Source organism: Temnothorax longispinosus, chromosome 2 (assembly GCF_030848805.1).
Source record: "Temnothorax longispinosus isolate EJ_2023e chromosome 2, Tlon_JGU_v1, whole genome shotgun sequence".
NCBI lineage: Eukaryota > Metazoa > Arthropoda > Insecta > Hymenoptera > Formicidae > Temnothorax > Temnothorax longispinosus.
The window spans coordinates 506,781-529,907 of NC_092359.1; the positions used below are offsets into that span (position 1 = coordinate 506,781).

At 46.9% G+C, this 23,127-nt stretch overlaps 1 protein-coding gene and 1 long non-coding RNA gene across 5 annotated transcripts in view; one reads left to right on the forward strand and one right to left on the reverse strand.

The window, feature by feature from the left end:
- Cmpy (crimpy) overlaps positions 1-23,127 on the reverse strand; it is a 256,147-nt gene that overhangs the window by 11,175 nt on the left and 221,845 nt on the right. The window lies entirely within an intron of this gene.
- Positions 17,778-20,732, forward strand: LOC139825256 (uncharacterized). Its single transcript, XR_011735504.1, has 4 exons — positions 17,778-17,963; positions 18,223-18,345; positions 18,605-18,733; positions 19,045-20,732. It is a non-coding gene; the product is annotated as an uncharacterized lncRNA (long non-coding RNA).

Here is a 23,127-nt window from a genome sequence, read left to right on the forward strand (position 1 = left end):
ACGCTACAAATAACGTCCGAGTCCCGAGTCATAATTCTACGACGATCTACATAAAAAGATTATTTTAATTATTTTGCTTTCTAATTTAATGTAATATATGCGTAATATATTCACTGAACGAGTTTCAGTGAAGTTTCAAGAATATATGTATGTTGCTAGCAGAAGCTTAATATCTATTCGATTTCTATTCATTATTCAGCTCGTTAATTGATCTTCAAGTTAGCGATTCGTTCTTTCTTTGTCCAAAATAATGTGATGACTGTAATTTCCTGAAAATAATTTTTGCACGCTGTCTTTCCCAGCCTCTGCCCTGAATGAATCTTTTAAACTTAAAAACCCCTTTCCATTAATAATCTGACAGCAAGTGCTCTGTAATTATGTTGATATATGTGACAGACGGACGTATGCGCGTCTCTGTGAAAAAGACGTCGGTTCTTCTGTACGGATCGCTGGGCACCAGTGTCACGAGTTATACGATGTGTACCAGCGACATTAATATAAATTCCCAAATGAGTAAGGAAAAAAAAGAGATATATCCTTGTCACTCACACACACACACACATACACAGAGAGAGAGACGTGGTGAGGATCGATTATTTTATTCAGCGGATTATCCCGATCGAAGATATACACGTATTGTCCCATGTGTTCGCGGAGGTTCCGTTGTGCCGGAGAACGAGAAAAATAGCGAGCTTGATGGATGCCAAACTGGAAACCTCGGAGGTATAAATGCGATGCGCTGAGGTATAAAGAGAATGATAAGCGGAATAAGAAGATAGTGCGAATCCATGGCGCACCGGTAAATTCTGTTCCTGGCAGTTTTATAAACGGAAATGGATTATTTTCTAACGATTCATTTGCAACCGCTGCGCCGTGTTTCTATTTGTTTCTTGTAAGTACTGAAATAAACATCCGAGCGATGCAAAAGTCTCGGAGACATCGTAAAAACGTTTAAAGTTAGATATTCAGAGACCGTCGTATTTAATTACGAGATGGCTGTAAATTCTCGGAACTCTATCACACCACGCAAATGTTCATAACGTGAGTCATCGTTGTCTCATACATACTAAATGTGTTTGTTTGCATACAAAGATAATTTCCTGCAGATTACATTCGTGCGGTCCCAGATTGATCTTGAAAGCTCAGCGAATTATGTTTTTAGTGAAATGGTCACAATTATAGAATTTCCATGTCGTTATCCACCCTACCAAATTCTCAAATTAATAGTTGTATTTTAATTATTCGTTATCAAATAATAAATGTAATTTATCATTGTTGTCGCGTTATAAAAGAATTCTGAAATTGATCTAAAAATTTTCAAAATTTTTATGATGCAACGTAAGAATATTTGTGGAATATAAAATTGTGAAATATGCATAATTGTGAGCGACATCGAAGTCTGTTACAGTTACGTAATATCGCAACAAAAAACTAGATGTGGAAGAAATACGTTGGAGAGAATAGAAAAAGTTTAAATTTGTCCTTTGTATGGATTTGGAAAAGCGAAGTTCGTACATGAAAAAGATGCTTCTCTGTTGTAGCTGTTAAGGAAAGCGGGATATTCGATATCAAGAAAATTTTTAGTATCATCCTCTAAATGTGAAACTGTAAGGAAAAGTCCCGCGAGACAAACGCGAATCTTTAAAAGAAACAAAAAATTCAGTCACACAAAATATGGTAAGAAAAGTCGTACCACATATGAAATACTTTTACAGAGAAGAAGGTGAAAACAATGGCAATTTAGAGAATAAAAAGGAATTGCTTTCACAATTAAAAGTTTTCCCTCTGAAGAAAGCGAATTCTCTCTTAAAACTTGGTTTGCGTAGCCTAATGGACTTTAATTCTGCCCGTGAAAGTTTTATATCGAACGTCTCGCTCATAATTTTGAATAGTCCATAAAATATACATTACAGAACACAAAAAGATAGTAATTTCATCTTTGTGAGAGTCGTTGTTTCAATGACACTTTTCAATATCAAAGCGGTCCTTGCTAGTCCATCGCACACATGACAGAAGTCGTTGAAATCGGCGATTGCAGTTGATTCTCGTATCCGTTGGATGAGTTTGCACATCCTCTGGAACGCGCAATCCGCTGTACTCAGCGAGAGGAGAGATCGATGACTTAACAGCAAGAATGCCGTGTGCATGATGCACTCACAGTGCATTTCGTGTCACGACCAGTCCTGTTGTCCGTTCGTTCTTTGCGTTTCGGCCGCTGACATGACAGAAACGAGAAGATACGATCTTCTTGTCGTCCGGTGCCGGTTGCACGCAGCCTCTTTGTGTCCGCCTTTCGCAATTTCGCGCCGGAGATTTTGAAGCCGGATAAGTCTCGTTCTCGTTACCGCCGCTGCCGGCGAGAAACGATGAAGAAGAAACGAATAAAACGCGCCTTTCGGTTTTCGACGGCTTTCGGCTTTCGGTTTTCGGCGTAACTGAAGGGTACATCGGTCAAAGGTTAAGCTGCGGCAAGTCCTTTATCCGAAAGGGCTACAGAAGACCCTCTCTCTTCATCTCTTTCTCTCTCAGTTCGCGAAAACCTCCGTATAATATCCCCCTCGGCGAGCAGAGGATGATATCCATTGGATTTTACTGCATCTGTTTGAAGTCACGGTTTAACGCTCGATGATTCGGTTGCTTTATAATCTTTCTGATAAAAAGCGTATTTTAGACGTATTTTAGTTTTTCAAATTTTTCGTATTTTGCTATCACTTAATATGAAGATTTATAGTCATCTAATTAAATCTATTTAATTAATTTTATTTTTTTTCCTTTAAAAATAGCTTTATTTGTAATAACTAATACTGATCGTATATAACAACAAGATCTTACAATATAAACGATCGTATAATAGTTAATCTATTATTAAATTCTCTTAGTAATATTATAAGCAATATAAATATTGATGCAATTTAAATGTAATATTTTTTCATAGTTTAATGTATACTGTAAATCACAGGAAGACTTGTATTAGTCATAAGATATGCTGAAATATCAAGTTTAGTTATAAAGGTTTCCCGAGACTTAATACAGAAAGCTGTGGTTTATATTCCCCGATCGAGATTGGCTCGTAAACTTCTGGAAAATATAGACGAAATTTCGCTCTCGTAAGAACGAACTCATTGTTCAAGGGCGATTCGAAAGGATCCAGCCATGCGATAAAATGAGTGCTTTCCTTTCTGTTTTTACATTCCGCTGTACACTCCCCTATTTTTTTTCGAAGATCCTTACCCATGGGATCGATCGGCGTGTTCTTATCTGTACCTTTCCGTATTTTATGCGTCCGTCCTTAGGTAGATAGCGCGCCTAAGGCACGCGTAAATCGGCACGAATCGCGTCGTAAAGATAGCAGGGTTGGATAGAGACTGGGAAGTAACCGGCGAAATTAACTTTAAAGGGTAAAAGATAAGGCAAAGAAGAAAGGGCGAAAATTAGCTTTTGTTTCAGAGAGGCGGTTTTGGCGGTAAACGAAGTAATATCGACGCGATGGAATCGCGATTCGCGCTGCGATACGATCGACGTGCCAGCTGATTTATTTCAGCGACGTGTATGTACACGCGACTGTACGGTATACTTGGTGAATGAGGAGAGGAAAGTGGGTAATTTCCTGCGAAAAATAACATCGTGCGGTGCTCACGAAACGGGCAAGCGCCATGAGGAGGAAGTCCTGATCGCTGCCCCCCGTTGCTCCTTCGACAGTGACGAATGACTGACGAAGGTTCGTTTTGTATTAATAATCGCGAACTCACACTCCGGACATAATTTTTCTCCAGGAAGCATATTTTCGATTGAGTATACGTTATCGTTGGATGTTATCGAGCGTGCAAGAAATAAACGAAAGTTCACTTGAAAAGGGAAAGATGGACCATGATAACGAAAATTGCATACAGATTACTTTCTTTGATCAATATCGCCGAGTCATTCTTTTTTCAATAAAAATATTGTTTTATATTTTATGTACATAGTTTGCAAATGAGACAACGTTATATTTGATTAAACGTATAAAAACGTATACGATGCAAAAATGCATCGGATAAATTAGCATAATCGATGACAGACCATAGATTGAGCGATTGCTACATTTTTATGCAGCCCAACATTAAGTACATTTTGGTACGCGCTGTTATTCAAAAACGTGGAAAAAAATACTACTCGCCGTAAAAAAATTGCATCGAAAACAATGCCAATGGAAGATATTGGAGCTCGATCTCATTGGACCATTTGGCAAAATCGCGTGGCTGGTATGCAATGAACGGCTTGCGCCTTGCTTGCTCTAACAATAAGTTCATTCGGTATGCAAGAGTTAGCGGCTGAGTCCAGAGCTAGGAGCAAGCTAATGCAATATCCTCGGTACGAAACGTCTGCTTGCTGTGCCGGCTCTCTCGCGCGTTTTACGTCACAGGGGCTTTATCCCGACACGCTTTTCCAGGTTGGTATATTCGGCACCATCCGCACGGATGCTTCTTTTCTCTTTTGCCACGGGCCGCGGCGTTGCATCGTCGGCGCAATACTAATCGTTGTATTAATTTGGCACTTCCACGCCGGGCAAACGTGGCCGTACTCGTTTATTTGTTTCATTCAATCGTATTCTCGTTTCTCGTTACGCGCCCCGATGTATTTCCTCCTTCGTTATCGCCTCACCCCCGTAATTTATATTTCTGTTATTATTGGAAAAGTTTTCTACCCGGAGCTCGATAAAAATTTATTTCCGAGTGAAATTCGGCTCTCTCTCTCTCTCTCTCTCTCTCTCTTTCCCTTTCTCCCTCCCTCCCTCTCTTTCTCATTCCTTCTCTCTTTCGTTCTCGTCCTCTATCTTTTTTTCTATTTCTCATTCTCGCCATCGATTTTCTCATTCGTGAAACTTCTGTATTGCAAACTGTACGTCATTGTCGTATTAATCTTGAGACTGATTTGTGCCGCGTAATGCCAACGTCACTGACAGCCGTGACACTGTCACAGTACGACACGTATTCTCATTAGACTGCCAACGTAGCGATGCTTTTAGAAATATCGATACTCACAACAGAGGTATTTACGTATTTACGTATTTAAGAGCGACGTTACAAAGAAACTAGCTAAGCAAAAACTCAAAGCTTCTGTTTAATAATTCATGGTTTATCCCGACAAGAATCGCATGAATATATTTTCATATTTTGCACAACGAGAATAGGAGACAACTTGTCGGCAGCGGTTGTAATTTTTTCGAAACTGATGTGCCAAAGCTCGGAATAAGTGCGCGGAATAAAAATACAAGCTCGTGCCTCTTGGTTGCCATCAATGTCTCGTATTTATCCCGCCAGCTCTCTTTATATCTTATCTCGACTCTTCTACCTGTCGTGGTCTTTATGTGCCTCGAAGCTGATGCAAAAACAAATGACGGGAATTGTACTCGAGCTGCACACAAGAGACGGCAAAGAATTGACGAAGAGGCGAAAAACTGAACATTTGCGCACGGCGTCTCGTCCTCAGTTCTTCTCTTTGTCTTCTCGTCGACTTCCCAGCTCCCTTCTACCGCTGCTACTATACTGTTGTTGCTGCTGTTGCTGGCAACGGCCGACGACTACCGCAACCAGTTAACAGTTAACGCGTTAACGTCGGACCCATTCTCTCGGGCTCTGCACCAAGATGCACACTCGAGTTACTAATTTACGTCCGACGTGACAGCGCACCCTTTGCCTTGTTGGTAACCCTCGCCCTTCGCCAACGACGTCAAAGTAAACGGCTTCGGTGCACGCCAGGTAAACGCCACGCGCACGTGCGCACTTGCAGCGTGCACACGTGCAACACACACACACACACACATACATATACGTCCCTTTCCCCCACGAAAAGATTCTAGACTATAACATCCCCGGCTTCCCAAAATGCAAATTGTTTGAAAATGAATCTATCAAGGACTTATCTTGTCGAAAATAAATTCCGTTATCATAAGTATTCGTGTAATTAATGTTATATAGAATAATTTATTTAATCAAATTCTTTACAAAACCAAGAAGTACATAAAGTACAAAAGACGGATTTGATAAGTTTTCGACAATGCATTTGCTTTGAAGGAAAATGGTGATTTGAGGTTGCCTAAGTGTACAGGTGAGCGAACTAGAAACTAGGTAATGCGGAGTAGTTACTGCGATCTTGAATAGGGGAATGTGCAACCCAAATGTCCAACTACCTTTGAGAATGCTTTGAAGTGGTTACCTTGGATGTCGGGTTATTATTCAAAGGGCACCAATTCGGCAACTACAAAATCTTCTGTCAGTTTGTGCCGCGGAATCTATTGCGCGATAAATTGCATTTAATTAAAAAATTAATCCTTTAACGTTAACTGTGTCACACTGTATTAATTATTTCCTATCAATTTTTCTTCTTTCATCTTATACAATCCAAGACAATTTATTAAACATTTACAGATTTCAGAGAGTAATTTATCTTCAAAATAATTTTTTAATTATAATTTATAAACGTGCAAAGCGTCAGGTTAATGCAATTATTTGTATGATTTATATAAACAAGTAAGTACATCGAACAGCACGCTTGAGATCATTTTCCCCGTCTCTTAACACTGCTGTTCCTTCGACTGCATTCGACTGCACCTCTGACATTTGGAAAGTATAAATTCGTTAGCCTACATCATCCACTTCGAATCCCGTTTCTACTGCAACGGGTTAACTGCACATTGACCTTGCGTGCCATGTCTGACGTCAGCCAGTGCGATCGTTATCCGATAAAGTTATCAATCGATTCAGGCCCCCGCCCGGTTTGCCAGCCGACCCGATTATTGTTTTCGGATGGTATACACGATCTTCCGCAAGCACAGTGACATGAGATGGGTCTCGTCGTAGTACGCAATAGAATCAGGCGGTGGGCGGTGGGAGAGCGGATTGGTAGGAGTAGAGAGGTAGATGTTAGTACAGAAGAGATTAACAAATACGTTCGCGCGCGCGCACGCACAAGTGAACACAAGAGAACAAACAACACAGGTGAATACAGCCGAAGGCGGCACTCCGCGTAAATGAAAGGAGAAAAGCGCAATATACAATCCGTCACGCGTACGTATACTTCTCCATCTAGATCCCTCCTCTATATTCTCGTACACACTCCGACGGCATTTTCTGGCATAATGAATCTATTTGTCGTCGTCCAGTAATTGCCCTAGATGGCCTAGATGAATTGATCATTCGCGAAACACGAAGCGTATCTGTTGGAACGAGTTCTTTAAAATAAATGACGAAATTATTTTCTATAGGTATATGTGTATATTAATTTTGTAATCTTAAATTTAAAATCTACAATTAGTTGTACAAGAAAAAAAAATAATGGATTTCGAAAATATATACATCTATAAAAGACATGATAAAAATATAATGAGATCATGCTGCTACATTGTCATTTTATGCAATTTGTTCGCAATGCAACAACTTTGTCTTGTTATATTAAAATGAATTGGCCCTATCTAATTAATTAAAAGTATCATTGTTCACAAGTTTCTCAGAAATATTCCTGAATGATACAGAAAAACGTTAGATTCGACCCAGATACGTGGTAAAACCAGCGTATTCATCGTAGTTAATTAAACATTGCGTCTAAGAAGTTAAAAATATCTAGTGGAAATTACAATCTTTTATTTTACACAAGTAAAAATTTATCATTGCCTCGGCTAGATTCGCAACGTCGGTTCCATAACAGATAAACTTTTTACACAAACTTTTTGAGAAGCGACTTTTTCAACGGTTTTTCTTTTCAACGTTTTTGCGCGTCAGCAATTATTTACGATTGAGTTGCAACGATCGTTGTACAACTTTCGTAATTGCTCGAGTATATATGGTAATACGAGCGATAATCAAAAGTTCATCCATGATCTTTCTAATTAAATTCGTCATTTCAAATCTAACTCTAATCGAGAAAGATTCAAAATAAAAAATACGCTGGGATATTTGTTCACTTAGTAAATCAATATCAAGAGCAACAAGTCCTTTCTGCACATATGAATATGTTATTTTATTTTCACAACACCTCCACGGAAAGTTCGACTATCAGTTCGGTATCAAGGAAACTCAATTTACCATTGCTTTCCATTTCATAAGTGAATTTTAATCTATCGTGGTAATTGCTGAAACTGTCTAATAATTCCCTAATACCCGACTCGGGAACAACCGCGAAAATATCATCCACACATTAAATATTACTAATTTTTTTATATTAAATAATTTTTATATTAAAATTTATTTAATATATTAAAAATTAGTATTTTATATATTAAATACTCTAACTTTTTATATTAAGTAATACCAATTTTTACAGACATTGTAAAATATTATGTACTTGTATATATGTATTGTATATATATGTATATCAAAAATATATACTGTAATATAATATTAATTGTATAATATTAATTGCGTAAATGTAATCGGATGTGTATAATAAGACGGAAATCATGACGCGTTTAGTAAACGGTTTACTTTTTAAAACTTTAGTAATTTTTATAATTTATTAAAAGATTGTTAATAAATTCGGGAGATTTTTCATTCTAAATTTCGTATTAGAAATTATCACTATTAGTACAAGTAATATAATTTATTGAATAAAAATGTGAAAAGGTTCGATGTTAAGACAATGATCATATATTAAATCGTAAAAAGTTAATGCAAACATCGTGTTATTTTCACGTTTATAGACGCGATCGCTGCCTCGATGATAGGAACTTATCGCTGTCCCTCGCGTCAGGTGGACGCTAGCAAATGCATGGTTTGTTCCGATGGAGAGTCGTAACGATCTTTATCGTAGAGTTATTTCTCGTCGGTTTCTATAAGACCCATCTGCGGCGCCTAGTTTGGTGCCTCGTTGAATATAAAGGTTTCCGTTGCAGGGCCGAAATTAATTTCGAGTTTTTTTCACGGTTCCCGGAAGCAGTGGTTTCGGTAATAAGCTAACGACGACTACTACGTAATTTTTAAGTATAATAAAGTCAAATCACGAAATTGAACATATTCTGAGAGAAGAGCCTTTATTCTTCTTATTAAATATCCTTCCATTACGCTTACGAAGCTAAGCGTTTAAGACATCGCGTCGCGTGGTGTGTATATCTGCGGATCGACACCCACCACACCCGGTGGAATTTAGGCGATTAGGAAGTCGCGTAGCGCGGTGCGTGTGTCTGCGGATCGACACCCACCACACACCCGGTGTAAGTTAGGCGATTAGGGCGTCGCGTAGCGCGGTGCGTGTGTCTGCGGATCGACACCCACCCAACCCTGCGAGATTACGGGTGGATTATAGGGCGTAGATTCGCGCGGTGCGTGTGTCTGCGGATCGACACCCACCCAACCCTGCGAGATTACGGGTGGATTATAGGGCGTAGATTCGCGCGGTGCGTGTGTCTGCGGATCGACACCCACCCAACCCTGCGAGATTACGGGTGGATTATAGGGCGTAGATTCGCGCGGTGCGTGTGTCTGCGGATCGACACCCACCCAACCCTGGGAGATTACGGGTGGATTATAGGGCGTAGATTCGCGCGGTGCGTGTGTCTGCGGATCGACACCCACCCAACCCTGCGAGATTACGGGTGGATTATAGGGCGTAGATTCGCGCGGTGCGTGTGTCTGCGGATCGACACCCACCCACCGCGAGATTCGGGGTGGATTATAGGGCGTAGCGGTCGCGCGGTGCGTGTGTCTGCGGATCGACACCCCCACCCTGAGAGTGTTTAGGGCGATTAGGTCGTCGTTCGCGCGGGGGTGCGTGTGTCTGCGGATCGACATCCACCACCCTGAGAGTGTTTAGGCGATTAGTAGTCGTCGTCGCGGGGGTGCGTGTGTCTGCGGATCGACATCCACCACCCTGAGAGTGTTAGGCGATTAGGTCGTCGCGTCGCGCGGGGTGCGTGTGTCTGCGGATCGACATCCACCACCCTGAGAGTGTTTAGGCGATTAGGTCGTCGCGTCGCGCGGGGTGAGTGTGTCTGCGGATCGACATCCACCACCCTGAGAGTGTTTAGGCGATTAGGTCGTCGCGTCGCGCGGGGTGCGTGTGTCTGCGGATCGACATCCACCACCCTGAGAGTGTTTAGGCGATTAGGTCGTCGCGTCGCGCGGGGTGAGTGTGTCTGCGGATCGACATCCACCACCCTGAGAGTGTTTAGGCGATTAGGTCGTCGCGTCGCGCGGGGTGCGTGTGTCTGCGGATCGACATCCACCACCCTGAGAGTGTTTAGGCGATTAGGTCGTCGCGTCGCGCGGGGTGCGTGTGTCTGCGGATCGACATCCACCACCCTGAGAGTGTTTAGGCGATTAGGTCGTCGCGTCGCGCGGGGTGAGTGTGTCTGCGGATCGACATCCACCACCCTGAGAGTGTTTAGGCGATTAGGTCGTCGCGTCGCGCGGGGTGAGTGTGTCTGCGGATCGACATCCACCACCCTGAGAGTGTTTAGGCGGTTAGGTCGTCGCGCGGGGTGCGTGTGTCTGCGGATCGACATCCACCACCCTGAGAGTGTTTAGGCGATTAGGTCGTCGCGTCGCGCGGGGTGCGTGTGTCTGCGGATCGACATCCACCACCCTGAGAGTGTTTAGGCGATTAGGTCGTCGCGTCGCGCGGGGTGAGTGTGTCTGCGGATCGACATCCACCACCCTGAGAGTGTTTAGGCGATTAGGTCGTCGCGCGGGGTGCGTGTGTCTGCGGATCGACATCCACCACCCTGAGAGTGTTTAGGCGATTAGGTCGTCGCGTCGCGCGGGGTGGTGTGTCTGCGGATCGACATCCACCACCCTGAGAGTGTTTAGGCGATTAGGTCGTCGCGTCGCGCGGGGTGAGTGTGTCTGCGGATCGACATCCACCACCCTGAGAGTGTTTAGGCGATTAGGTCGTCGCGTCGCGCGGGGTGCGTGTGTCTGCGGATCGACATCCACCACCCTGAGAGTGTTTAGGCGATTAGGTCGTCGCGTCGCGCGGGGTGCGTGTGTCTGCGGATCGACATCCACCACCCTGAGAGTGTTTAGGCGATTAGGTCGTCGCGTCGCGCGGGGTGCGTGTGTCTGCGGATCGACATCCACCACCCTGAGAGTGTTTAGGCGATTAGGTCGTCGCGTCGCGCGGGGTGAGTGTGTCTGCGGATCGACATCCACCACCCTGAGAGTGTTTAGGCGGTTAGGTCGTCGCGCGGGGTGCGTGTGTCTGCGGATCGACATCCACCACCCTGAGAGGGTTTAGGCGATTAGGTCGTCGCGTCGCGCGGGGTGCGTGTGTCTGCGGATCGACATCCACCACCCTGAGAGTGTTTAGGCGATTAGGTCGTCGCGTCGCGCGGGGTGCGTGTGTCTGCGGATCGACATCCACCACCCTGAGAGTGTTTAGGCGATTAGGTCGTCGCGTCGCGCGGGGTGAGTGTGTCTGCGGATCGACATCCACCACCCTGAGAGTGTTTAGGCGGTTAGGTCGTCGCGCGGGGTGCGTGTGTCTGCGGATCGACATCCACCACCCTGAGAGTGTTTAGGCGATTAGGTCGTCGCGTCGCGCGGGGTGCGTGTGTCTGCGGATCGACATCCACCACCCTGAGAGTGTTTAGGCGATTAGGTCGTCGCGTCGCGCGGGGTGCGTGTGTCTGCGGATCGACATCCACCACCCTGAGAGTGTTTAGGCGATTAGGTCGTCGCGTCGCGCGGGGTGCGTGTGTCTGCGGATCGACATCCACCACCCTGAGAGTGTTTAGGCGATTAGGTCGTCGCGTCGCGCGGGGTGCGTGTGTCTGCGGATCGACATCCACCACCCTGAGAGTGTTTAGGCGATTAGGTCGTCGCGTCGCGCGGGGTGAGTGTGTCTGCGGATCGACATCCACCACCCTGAGAGTGTTTAGGCGATTAGGTCGTCGCGTCGCGCGGGGTGCGTGTGTCTGCGGATCGACATCCACCACCCTGAGAGTGTTTAGGCGATTAGGTCGTCGCGTCGCGCGGGGTGCGTGTGTCTGCGGATCGACATCCACCACCCTGAGAGTGTTTAGGCGATTAGGTCGTCGCGTCGCGCGGGGTGAGTGTGTCTGCGGATCGACATCCACCACCCTGAGAGTGTTTAGGCGATTAGGTCGTCGCGTCGCGCGGGGTGCGTGTGTCTGCGGATCGACATCCACCACCCTGAGAGTGTTTAGGCGATTAGGTCGTCGCGCGGGGTGCGTGTGTCTGCGGATCGACATCCACCACCCTGAGAGTGTTTAGGCGATTAGGTCGTCGCGTCGCGCGGGGTGCGTGTGTCTGCGGATCGACATCCACCACCCTGAGAGTGTTTAGGCGATTAGGTCGTCGCGTCGCGCGGGGTGAGTGTGTCTGCGGATCGACATCCACCACCCTGAGAGTGTTTAGGCGATTAGGTCGTCGCGCGGGGTGAGTGTGTCTGCGGATCGACATCCACCACCCTGAGAGTGTTTAGGCGATTAGGTCGTCGCGTCGCGCGGGGTGCGTGTGTCTGCGGATCGACATCCACCACCCTGAGAGTGTTTAGGCGATTAGGTCGTCGCGTCGCGCGGGGTGAGTGTGTCTGCGGATCGACATCCACCACCCTGAGAGTGTTTAGGCGATTAGGTCGTCGCGTCGCGCGGGGTGTGTGTGTCTGCGGATCGACATCCACCACCCTGAGAGTGTTTAGGCGATTAGGTCGTCGCGTCGCGCGGGGTGCGTGTGTCTGCGGATCGACATCCACCACCCTGAGAGTGTTTAGGCGATTAGGTCGTCGCGTCGCGCGGGGTGAGTGTGTCTGCGGATCGACATCCACCACCCTGAGAGTGTTTAGGCGATTAGGTCGTCGCGTCGCGCGGGGTGCGTGTGTCTGCGGATCGACATCCACCACCCTGAGAGTGTTTAGGCGATTAGGTCGTCGCGTCGCGCGGGGTGCGTGTGTCTGCGGATCGACATCCACCACCCTGAGAGTGTTTAGGCGATTAGGTCGTCGCGTCGCGCGGGGTGCGTGTGTCTGCGGATCGACATCCACCACCCTGAGAGTGTTTAGGCGATTAGGTCGTCGCGTCGCGCGGGGTGCGTGTGTCTGCGGATCGACATCCACCACCCTGAGAGTGTTTAGGCGATTAGGTCGTCGCGTCGCGCGGGGTGCGTGTGTCTGCGGATCGACATCCACCACCCTGAGAGTGTTTAGGCGATTAGGTCGTCGCGTCGCGCGGGGTGCGTGTGTCTGCGGATCGACATCCACCACCCTGAGAGTGTTTAGGCGATTAGGTCGTCGCGTCGCGCGGGGTGAGTGTGTCTGCGGATCGACATCCACCACCCTGAGAGTGTTTAGGCGATTAGGTCGTCGCGTCGCGCGGGGTGCGTGTGTCTGCGGATCGACATCCACCACCCTGAGAGTGTTTAGGCGATTAGGTCGTCGCGTCGCGCGGGGTGAGTGTGTCTGCGGATCGACATCCACCACCCTGAGAGTGTTTAGGCGATTAGGTCGTCGCGTCGCGCGGGGTGAGTGTGTCTGCGGATCGACATCCACCACCCTGAGAGTGTTTAGGCGATTAGGTCGTCGCGTCGCGCGGGGTGAGTGTGTCTGCGGATCGACATCCACCACCCTGAGAGTGTTTAGGCGATTAGGTCGTCGCGTCGCGCGGGGTGCGTGTGTCTGCGGATCGACATCCACCACCCTGAGAGTGTTTAGGCGATTAGGTCGTCGCGTCGCGCGGGGTGCGTGTGTCTGCGGATCGACATCCACCACCCTGAGAGTGTTTAGGCGATTAGGTCGTCGCGTCGCGCGGGGTGAGTGTGTCTGCGGATCGACATCCACCACCCTGAGAGTGTTTAGGCGATTAGGTCGTCGCGTCGCGCGGGGTGCGTGTGTCTGCGGATCGACATCCACCACCCTGAGAGTGTTTAGGCGATTAGGTCGTCGCGTCGCGCGGGGTGAGTGTGTCTGCGGATCGACATCCACCACCCTGAGAGTGTTTAGGCGATTAGGTCGTCGCGTCGCGCGGGGTGAGTGTGTCTGCGGATCGACATCCACCACCCTGAGAGTGTTTAGGCGATTAGGTCGTCGCGTCGCGCGGGGTGCGTGTGTCTGCGGATCGACATCCACCACCCTGAGAGTGTTTAGGCGATTAGGTCGTCGCGTCGCGCGGGGTGAGTGTGTCTGCGGATCGACATCCACCACCCTGAGAGTGTTTAGGCGATTAGGTCGTCGCGTCGCGCGGGGTGAGTGTGTCTGCGGATCGACATCCACCACCCTGAGAGTGTTTAGGCGATTAGGTCGTCGCGTCGCGCGGGGTGCGTGTGTCTGCGGATCGACATCCACCACCCCGGGGGGGAGGTGGTGTTTGCTGCGAGACATCCACCACCGTCGATGAGTGTTTAGGCGATTAGGTCGTCGCGTCGGGCGGGGTGAGTGTGTCTGCGGATCGACATCCACCACCCTGAGAGTGTTTAGGCGATTAGGTCGTCGCGTCGCGCGGGGTGCGTGTGTCTGCGGATCGACATCCACCACCCTGAGAGTGTTTAGGCGATTAGGTCGTCGCGTCGCGCGGGGTGAGTGTGTCTGCGGATCGACATCCACCACCCTGAGAGTGTTTAGGCGATTAGGTCGTCGCGTCGCGCGGGGTGAGTGTGTCTGCGGATCGACATCCACCACCCTGAGAGTGTTTAGGCGATTAGGTCGTCGCGCGGGGTGCGTGTGTCTGCGGATCGACATCCACCACCCTGAGAGTGTTTAGGCGATTAGGTCGTCGCGTCGCGCGGGGTGCGTGTGTCTGCGGATCGACATCCACCACCCTGAGAGTGTTTAGGCGATTAGGTCGTCGCGTCGCGCGGGGTGCGTGTGTCTGCGGATCGACATCCACCACCCTGAGAGTGTTTAGGCGATTAGGTCGTCGCGTCGCGCGGGGTGAGTGTGTCTGCGGATCGACATCCACCACCCTGAGAGTGTTTAGGCGATTAGGTCGTCGCGTCGCGCGGGGTGAGTGTGTCTGCGGATCGACATCCACCACCCTGAGAGTGTTTAGGCGTTAGGTCGTCGCGCGCGGGGTGCGTGTGTCTGCGGATCGACATCCACCACCCTGAGAGTGTTTAGGCGATTAGGTCGTCGCGTCGCGCGGGGTGCGTGTGTCTGCGGATCGACATCCACCACCCTGAGAGTGTTTAGGCGATTAGGTCGTCGCGTCGCGCGGGGTGAGTGTGTCTGCGGATCGACATCCACCACCCTGAGAGTGTTTAGGCGATTAGGTCGTCGCGTCGCGCGGGGTGAGTGTGTCTGCGGATCGACATCCACCACCCTGAGAGTGTTTAGGCGATTAGGTCGTCGCGTCGCGCGGGGTGAGTGTGTCTGCGGATCGACATCCACCACCCTGAGAGTGTTTAGGCGATTAGGTCGTCGCGTCGCGCGGGGTGCGTGTGTCTGCGGATCGACATCCACCACCCTGAGAGTGTTTAGGCGATTAGGTCGTCGCGTCGCGCGGGGTGAGTGTGTCTGCGGATCGACATCCACCACCCTGAGAGTGTTTAGGCGATTAGGTCGTCGCGTCGCGCGGGGTGCGTGTGTCTGCGGATCGACATCCACCACCCTGAGAGTGTTTAGGCGATTAGGTCGTCGCGTCGCGCGGGGTGAGTGTGTCTGCGGATCGACATCCACCACCCTGAGAGTGTTTAGGCGATTAGGTCGTCGCGTCGCGCGGGGTGCGTGTGTCTGCGGATCGACATCCACCACCCTGAGAGTGTTTAGGCGGATTAGGTCGTCGCGTCGCGCGGGGTGCGTGTGTCTGCGGATCGACATCCACCACCCTGAGAGTGTTTAGGCGATTAGGTCGTCGCGTCGCGCGGGGTGCGTGTGTCTGCGGATCGACATCCACCACCCTGAGAGTGTTTAGGCGATTAGGTCGTCGCGTCGCGCGGGGTGAGTGTGTCTGCGGATCGACATCCACCACCCTGAGAGTGTTTAGGCGATTAGGTCGTCGCGTCGCGCGGGGTGCGTGTGTCTGCGGATCGACATCCACCACCCTGAGAGTGTTTAGGCGATTAGGTCGTCGCGTCGCGCGGGGTGCGTGTGTCTGCGGATCGACATCCACCACCCTGAGAGTGTTTAGGCGATTAGGTCGTCGCGTCGCGCGGGGTGCGTGTGTCTGCGGATCGACATCCACCACCCTGAGAGTGTTTAGGCGATTAGGTCGTCGCGTCGCGCGGGGTGCGTGTGTCTGCGGATCGACATCCACCACCCTGAGAGTGTTTAGGCGATTAGGTCGTCGCGTCGCGCGGGGTGCGTGTGTCTGCGGATCGACACCCACCCAACCCTGCGAGATTACGGGTGGATTATAGGGCGTAGAGTCGCGCGGTGCGTGTGTCTGCGGATCGACACCCACCCAACCCTGCGAGATTACGGGTGGATTATAGGGCGTAGAGTCGCGCGGTGCGTGTGTCTGCGGATCGACACCCACCCAACCCTGCGAGATTACGGGTGGATTATAGGGCGTAGATTCGCGCGGTGCGTGTGTCTGCGGATCGACACCCACCCAACCCTGCGAGATTACGGGTGGATTATAGGGCGTAGATTCGCGCGGTGCGTGTGTCTGCGGATCGACACCCACCCAACCCTGCGAGATTACGGGTGGATTATAGGGCGTAGAGTCGCGCGGTGCGTGTGTCTGCGGATCGACACCCACCCAACCCTGCGAGATTACGGGTGGATTATAGGGCGTAGAGTCGCGCGGTGCGTGTGTCTGCGGATCGACACCCACCCAACCCTGCGAGATTACGGGTGGATTATAGGGCGTAGAGTCGCGCGGTGCGTGTGTCTGCGGATCGACACCCACCCAACCCTGCGAGATTACGGGTGGATTATAGGGCGTAGAGTCGCGCGGTGCGTGTGTCTGCGGATCGACACCCACCCAACCCTGCGAGATTACGGGTGGATTATAGGGCGTAGAGTCGCGCGGTGCGTGTGTCTGCGGATCGACACCCACCCAACCCTGCGAGATTACGGGTGGATTATAGGGCGTAGAGTCGCGCGGTGCGTGTGTCTGCGGATCGACACCCACCCAACCCTGCGAGATTACGGGTGGATTATAGGGCGTAGAGTCGCGCGGTGCGTGTGTCTGCGGATCGACACCCACCCAACCCTGCGAGATTACGGGTGGATTATAGGGCGTAGAGTCGCGCGCGGTGCGAGTGTCTGCGGATCGACACCCACCCAACCCTGCGAGATTACGGGTGGATTATAGGGCGTAGCGTCGCGCGGTGCGTGTGTCTGCGGATCGACACCCACCCAACCCTGCGAGATTACGGGTGGATTATAGGGCGTAGAGTCGCGCGGTGCGTGTGTCTGCGGATCGACACCCACCACCCTTAGAAAGTTAGATCAGGGTCGCTCGTGGTGGTTTTAGTCGGTAGGCTATGGGCGCGCGATGCCACGCTGAGGGAGGCTCAGGGGATTTCGGTCCTCTGAAGCGCCCCTCGTAACGGTGGTACGCGTGCGCGTAGAATCCGACACTCCCCCTCCCTACACCAGGGCGGGGGAGTCTTTCGAAGATTTCCACCACGTAAAAAAAAAAAAAAAAAAAAGGTAGAGAATAATTTTTAATTCCTTTTAGCAATTACATTTCTATTAAGCGAGAGAAACATTTCGACTATATTGCAACAACGTCGTAAAATTAATGCAATATAGCCGAAATGGCTTCTTGATTTTGCTTTGCATTGCCAAGAGTCTCAATGTGGCTCGAGACCCCTATTTGACCCGAAGGTGGAGGTGGATTTTGCGGCCAGAGCAGCCTGACAGAAAGTGGTGAGTGTAATTGATTTTTACGTACTATGTTACTTATGTCCAAAAATTTTCTATCTCTTCTGTCTTTACTTAATCGAATCGTTCATTTGAATATTTCAGAAAATAACGACGCTGAACGTGACATCGGAGCAGCGAGGGAATGCTGCGTAGCTGACATTCCGAGCAGCCTGAGAGGAGGAGGAGGCCTAGGATAGGCATCGGGCATCAACGTACCAACACTTCTGGTAAGTGTTACTTTTTATTTTTTCTAAAAATATTATAGAATTCCTTTTTTCGTTTATCCTTATTTAGTTTCTACATTATACCGTGTTTCGAAATATAAATTAGTAAAAAGGAATAATTTGAAAAATTTGATTCAAGTTGATTCTAACGTAGAGATCTTTTTTGGAGAAGTAATTTAAGAAAACATTAATCTGAATAATGAATAAGATGTTCGATGCGCGTGACAATTATTTAATCGATTCGATTATTTTTATGTTACAGAAAATATCCACGCTGGAAGGACCATCAGCTTCGCATCGAGGGAACACGATGGACATCTCGAGCAGCCTGAGAGGAGGTGGAGGCCTAGGAGAGGCATCGGGCATCGGCGTACTAACACTTCTGGTAAGTGTTATTTTTTATTTTTTCTAAAGATAATATAGAATCTCTTTTTTCGTTTGTTTTTATTTAGTTGCTACATTAAACCGTGTTTCGAAATATAAATTAGTAAAAAGAAATAAATCGAAAAATTTGATTCAAGTTGATTCTAACGTAGAGACTTTTTTCGAAGAAGTAATTTAGGAAAACATTAATCGGAATAACGAATAAGATGTTCGATGCGCGTGACAATTATTTAATCGATTTGTTTATTTTTATGTTACAGAACATATCCACGCGCGCGCGCAGGAAGGAGCATCAGCTTCGCATCGAGGAAACACGAGGGACACCCCGAGCAGCGTGAAAGAAAGTGGAGGCCTGGGAGAAGCATCAGGAGCCGGCGGAACAACATGCGGTAAATATAATTGGTTTATACATATTGTGTCTTTCGCGGATAGTTTAACCAATCGGTTTTTCAATCGAATAGTAAAGTTAGCTAGAGAGTAGAAATTAAAAAAGAGTTTAATTTTTAAAATTCTATTTAAAATTCTTGTGTTCAGTAAATAGAGTATACTTTCAAGAAATTAAACGTGATTTTTTTATTAAATTCGTTTAACGAATTAAAATATAGAATTCGGTGTTTTACGTTCGGTAATTATTTTTCGAAATACTGACTGTCTCCTTTCTTTTCTGCTCTAATTTGGATTGTATGTTTGATTGTTACAGAATCATCGTAGCGACGTTGCAGATACAGCTCCGCTGCTGCACATCGGGGTCGGTGAGTTTTAGCGTAGGGAAGCGTGGAGAAATAAGCGTAGGTATGGACTTAGTTAAAACGTAGGTAGGGAATAATTTTCAGTTCTTTTCAGCAATTACATTCCGATTAAGCGAGAAAGGTCAAGAAACATTTCAACTATATTACAACAACGTCATAAAATTAATGCAATATAGCTGAAATGCGTCTTGATTTTTCTTGCTTAATGGATGAACCCTTGCTGCCGAGCATGCTGCATTGCCACGAGTCTCGATGACTTCTATGTGGCATCAGATCTATAGGATAGTTCATTTGCGGGCGGAAAGTAACCACTTTCCGCCCGCTATGCCGTCCTGGCGTGAAATGGCCACTCTCGCCTCTCTCTAGGCATGGAAGTCGAACTTTCCGTAAAGATATTGTGAAAAATATCGTGTGTACGTCGGGGCAAAAGCTTTTTCAGACTCGTGTGATTTGCCGCCCTCGCCTTCGGCTCGGACGGCAAACTTCGCACTCTTCTGAAAAACGCTACTTTCGCCCCTTGGTGCACAATATACTATTCCAGAAGATTACTACCGGCACATCATTTAAAAAAACAATTTTTTCTTCTATTCGATAAAATTTTGTATCTGTAGTAGAATCCGTTCTTTTTGAAAACTGGTGAAGAAGAGAGAAATACATGAGGAACATGAACAAAATACCACTAAGTTCAAGAAGAAAATGTGTATTAAGTAAATACGTCAAAAGTTTCCACCGTATTTATGAAAGAGTGAACATTTTCATCTCGTAACTTTGCGTATCTGGTTTAAATGTTAAACGTTTCACGGGGCTCGTCGGCATCGCGCGGAAAATAAGAGGGCGCAACCTTTCAACCTCGAATTAAAAAAGTACTACGCCTGAAAGCCGTCCTGAGTCGAAAGTCGCGATTTACGGTAACAGTCTCTCTCAAGATTCGCTTCGGCTTGAGCACAAAACTTGCGATTCGCGATTCAAGAACGACTTTTGCGTTGCTCTCCCGCGAATCAAATTGATAACGGTGTAGCGTTATTTAAATTGATATGACTATTCCGCACACGTTTTTTCAACTTTGTAATCCAATTTAGAAAGCCGAGCCGAGTTGGTCGTTTTAATCGTGTTTCCAAACAGCGCGATCTCATTTCCGAGTGCTTATCCGCAAGCGAGATTTCCTTGTGTCGCCAACGGTTCTTCTCTCATCTGGCCATTGAAAATGCGGCTCGAAATCGGCCGCGTCTTTGATGATTTCCCAGGAACGAGCGAAACAAATAGGAAAAAGCAAGAGAACACTTTAATGCGTACGTGAAGCTTTTCGAATTTACCCTCATCTGATTTAACGATCTCTTCACTGAGGAAAATAGAACGGGTATATAGAGATACGAGTGATTTCAAGTTTCTCGAGAGAAGATATTAGTAAAGTGTAGAACGACCGACTATATTACATTGTAAATTGAGAGCGACGGAAATATCCAGTTGAGTGTGTTTGCGATTGTAAGAACATAATGCAGATTTGAGGCCGAGAGTCTCGCAGAGATTGCGTATGAATGAAATTACTACATTTTTTATTACACATTCAATTAGACAAATTCATTAAATTTTGTAAATTAAAATATATATAATAATGATGATGATGTTATAAATTTATCTTTTATACAAACAACTAAAAAATGTTGCAATACGTTTAAAAAATACACTATTTTTGAAACAAACTATTTATTTAAAGTGATTAAATATTCTCGCTTGATTGAGAATTTTGCAGTAAAAGCAATTTGTCATCGCCTCGTCTGCGATGCGATGAATGAGGCGCGATCCCACAAAATAAAAAAAAGTAGTCTACGCTCTTTCTCGCAGCGTGAGATTGATGAGAGAACACCTCTATTAAACTTCACACCGTCTCCTTTTCCTTCGATTGTTCAAATAGACAGAAAATGCCTAGGACCTATCAATCGCGATGTCACTTCGACTTCCAATCAAACCCATCGGCTGAGATTAAAGGTAAATTAATCGATCGCCGAGTATATACGACTAGTTAATTAATGTATTATTTTCGCGACGATATTCTCATAGGATCATTATATTTGAGATTGACCTTATTTTTATGCAAACTCTCTTTACAATTAACGAATGTAAATAACGCAATATTATATCATAATCTTATCTATTATGTAGATTTTTTTATCATCATAATTTTATTATGTGGCATACCTAATTTGGAAGTTGAAAAAAGTGTAGGGCAAAGGTTGCAAATTGACCATGTAAAACTGCTTAATTTTGTTTCGTCATTTCAACGTACTTTTTCCCACCTCTTTTTTCAGAACTGTGTCTTTCCTTCCGCTCAAAGTCGTCGGGACTCCGTAACTCATTTATCGTAATTCATTTGTCAACCTAGAAACTCCCCGAGACTTTTTCTAACACGGTATCGAACAAATGGGCCTAGAAAAAAAAAACTGTAATACGGCCGGCAGATAAATAACGTGAAAGTGAATAAAACGGAAGGACATTGCTAAATAAGGGATTACGACTTTTCTAAGAATTAATTCGTAAGGATTTTATAATTAAAGAGTTGCGTCAACAGCATGTGAGAATCGATATTTTGATTAAAATAATGACAACAATTCAATGATATTATAATGATATTTGCAAACGTAATATTTTACACATCGTGTTCAACGAAGATCAAGTGCAAGGAAAAATCTCATTGGAAATAGCGACTGCAAGGCTGATTATTCTCCATTCCGCGTCTTTTCTATCGGCATCTCGAAGCGTTAACGAGGCGGTAACTCATTTACAGATTTTTTCGAGTAAACAAGATACGAGACAGAATCATATCGGAATGCAAGCATGATGGTAACAGGAAGCATAATGCAAAAGAAGGTGATGCAACGGTCCGCGAACGGCGAGAGTCGGCGCCGTCATTAATTCTTTCCGCTCTTTTGTTTGTTTCCTGGGTCGCATCACGGTCGCTCTTCCGTAATGTCAGTCAACGATGCGCTGCGTGCTATGCACTCGCAGTCTCGCAGTCGTGCGGACATTGTGCACGCAAGAACGCGCGAACGAAAATGCATCCGTCGTGCCAGGTTTCTTTCTACGAAACGGCTCTTTCTGTTTTTAGCTCCATTTTCAGCATCGCAGCCCACGTCTACATCTACATTTCAATAAGTGGTGCGGAAAACGGACGATGCGCCAAGGCTTTCTCGTTACCGAGGAGAGAAAATGAACGGAGGCGCGAATAGACGCGTTGCGTCAACGTCGAGGGCTTTCTCACAATTACGTGAAAGCGTTTTACGCGATGATAAAGCGAAAAGATACGCTGCATGCTGCTGCTGCTGTTGCTGCCGCTGTTGCTGCTGCTGCTTGGCAGCACGTAGCAACGTGCGTCAACGCGCATTTCATTATTGAATTGGTGGATGAATCTAGATAAAAGAATATATACGCGAGACAGGGATTGCGATTTGATATATCGCCCGCGAGGAAGAAATTTTCATCGGTTTATGTCAAAGAAATAGATCGAAGAACGAGAATTTAATTAAAATTAAAAAGATCTTTTATTTTTAAAAGAGAATAAGTTGTTGAAGTTAACAAAAGCCGAAGCGGAAAATAATTTTCTTATTTCTAACAGCGTTGTGTGTGTGTGTGTGTCAATTTAAAATCGAGGAGAATAACGCAAAGTCTATGACTTATTAAATTATTTTTATCTCAATATCCTGTCGCTCTTTTATCAAAAACGAAATGCATAAGGTTCTCCATTTTCCAGAAGAATAATAATATTGAATGTTAATCGGCACACATCGACATCCTTTTTCTGGGTGAGATTTGATTGTTCAAAGCTTATTCCGTCAGAGTAATTCGAATATAAAATGAATGCGAAAGTCGGCGATGCGTAAATATCGGAAACAGCGTTTCCCGGACGGTAACATCGATAATTCGATTCGTTAAAAGCGCGCAGCCTAAAAAGCGGCGGCGACGTTAATTCACAGCAAACGCCTATCAGGCGTATTCAAGCGTGGCGCGCATTGAAAATCCGACAAAACTTTCGGCAAATT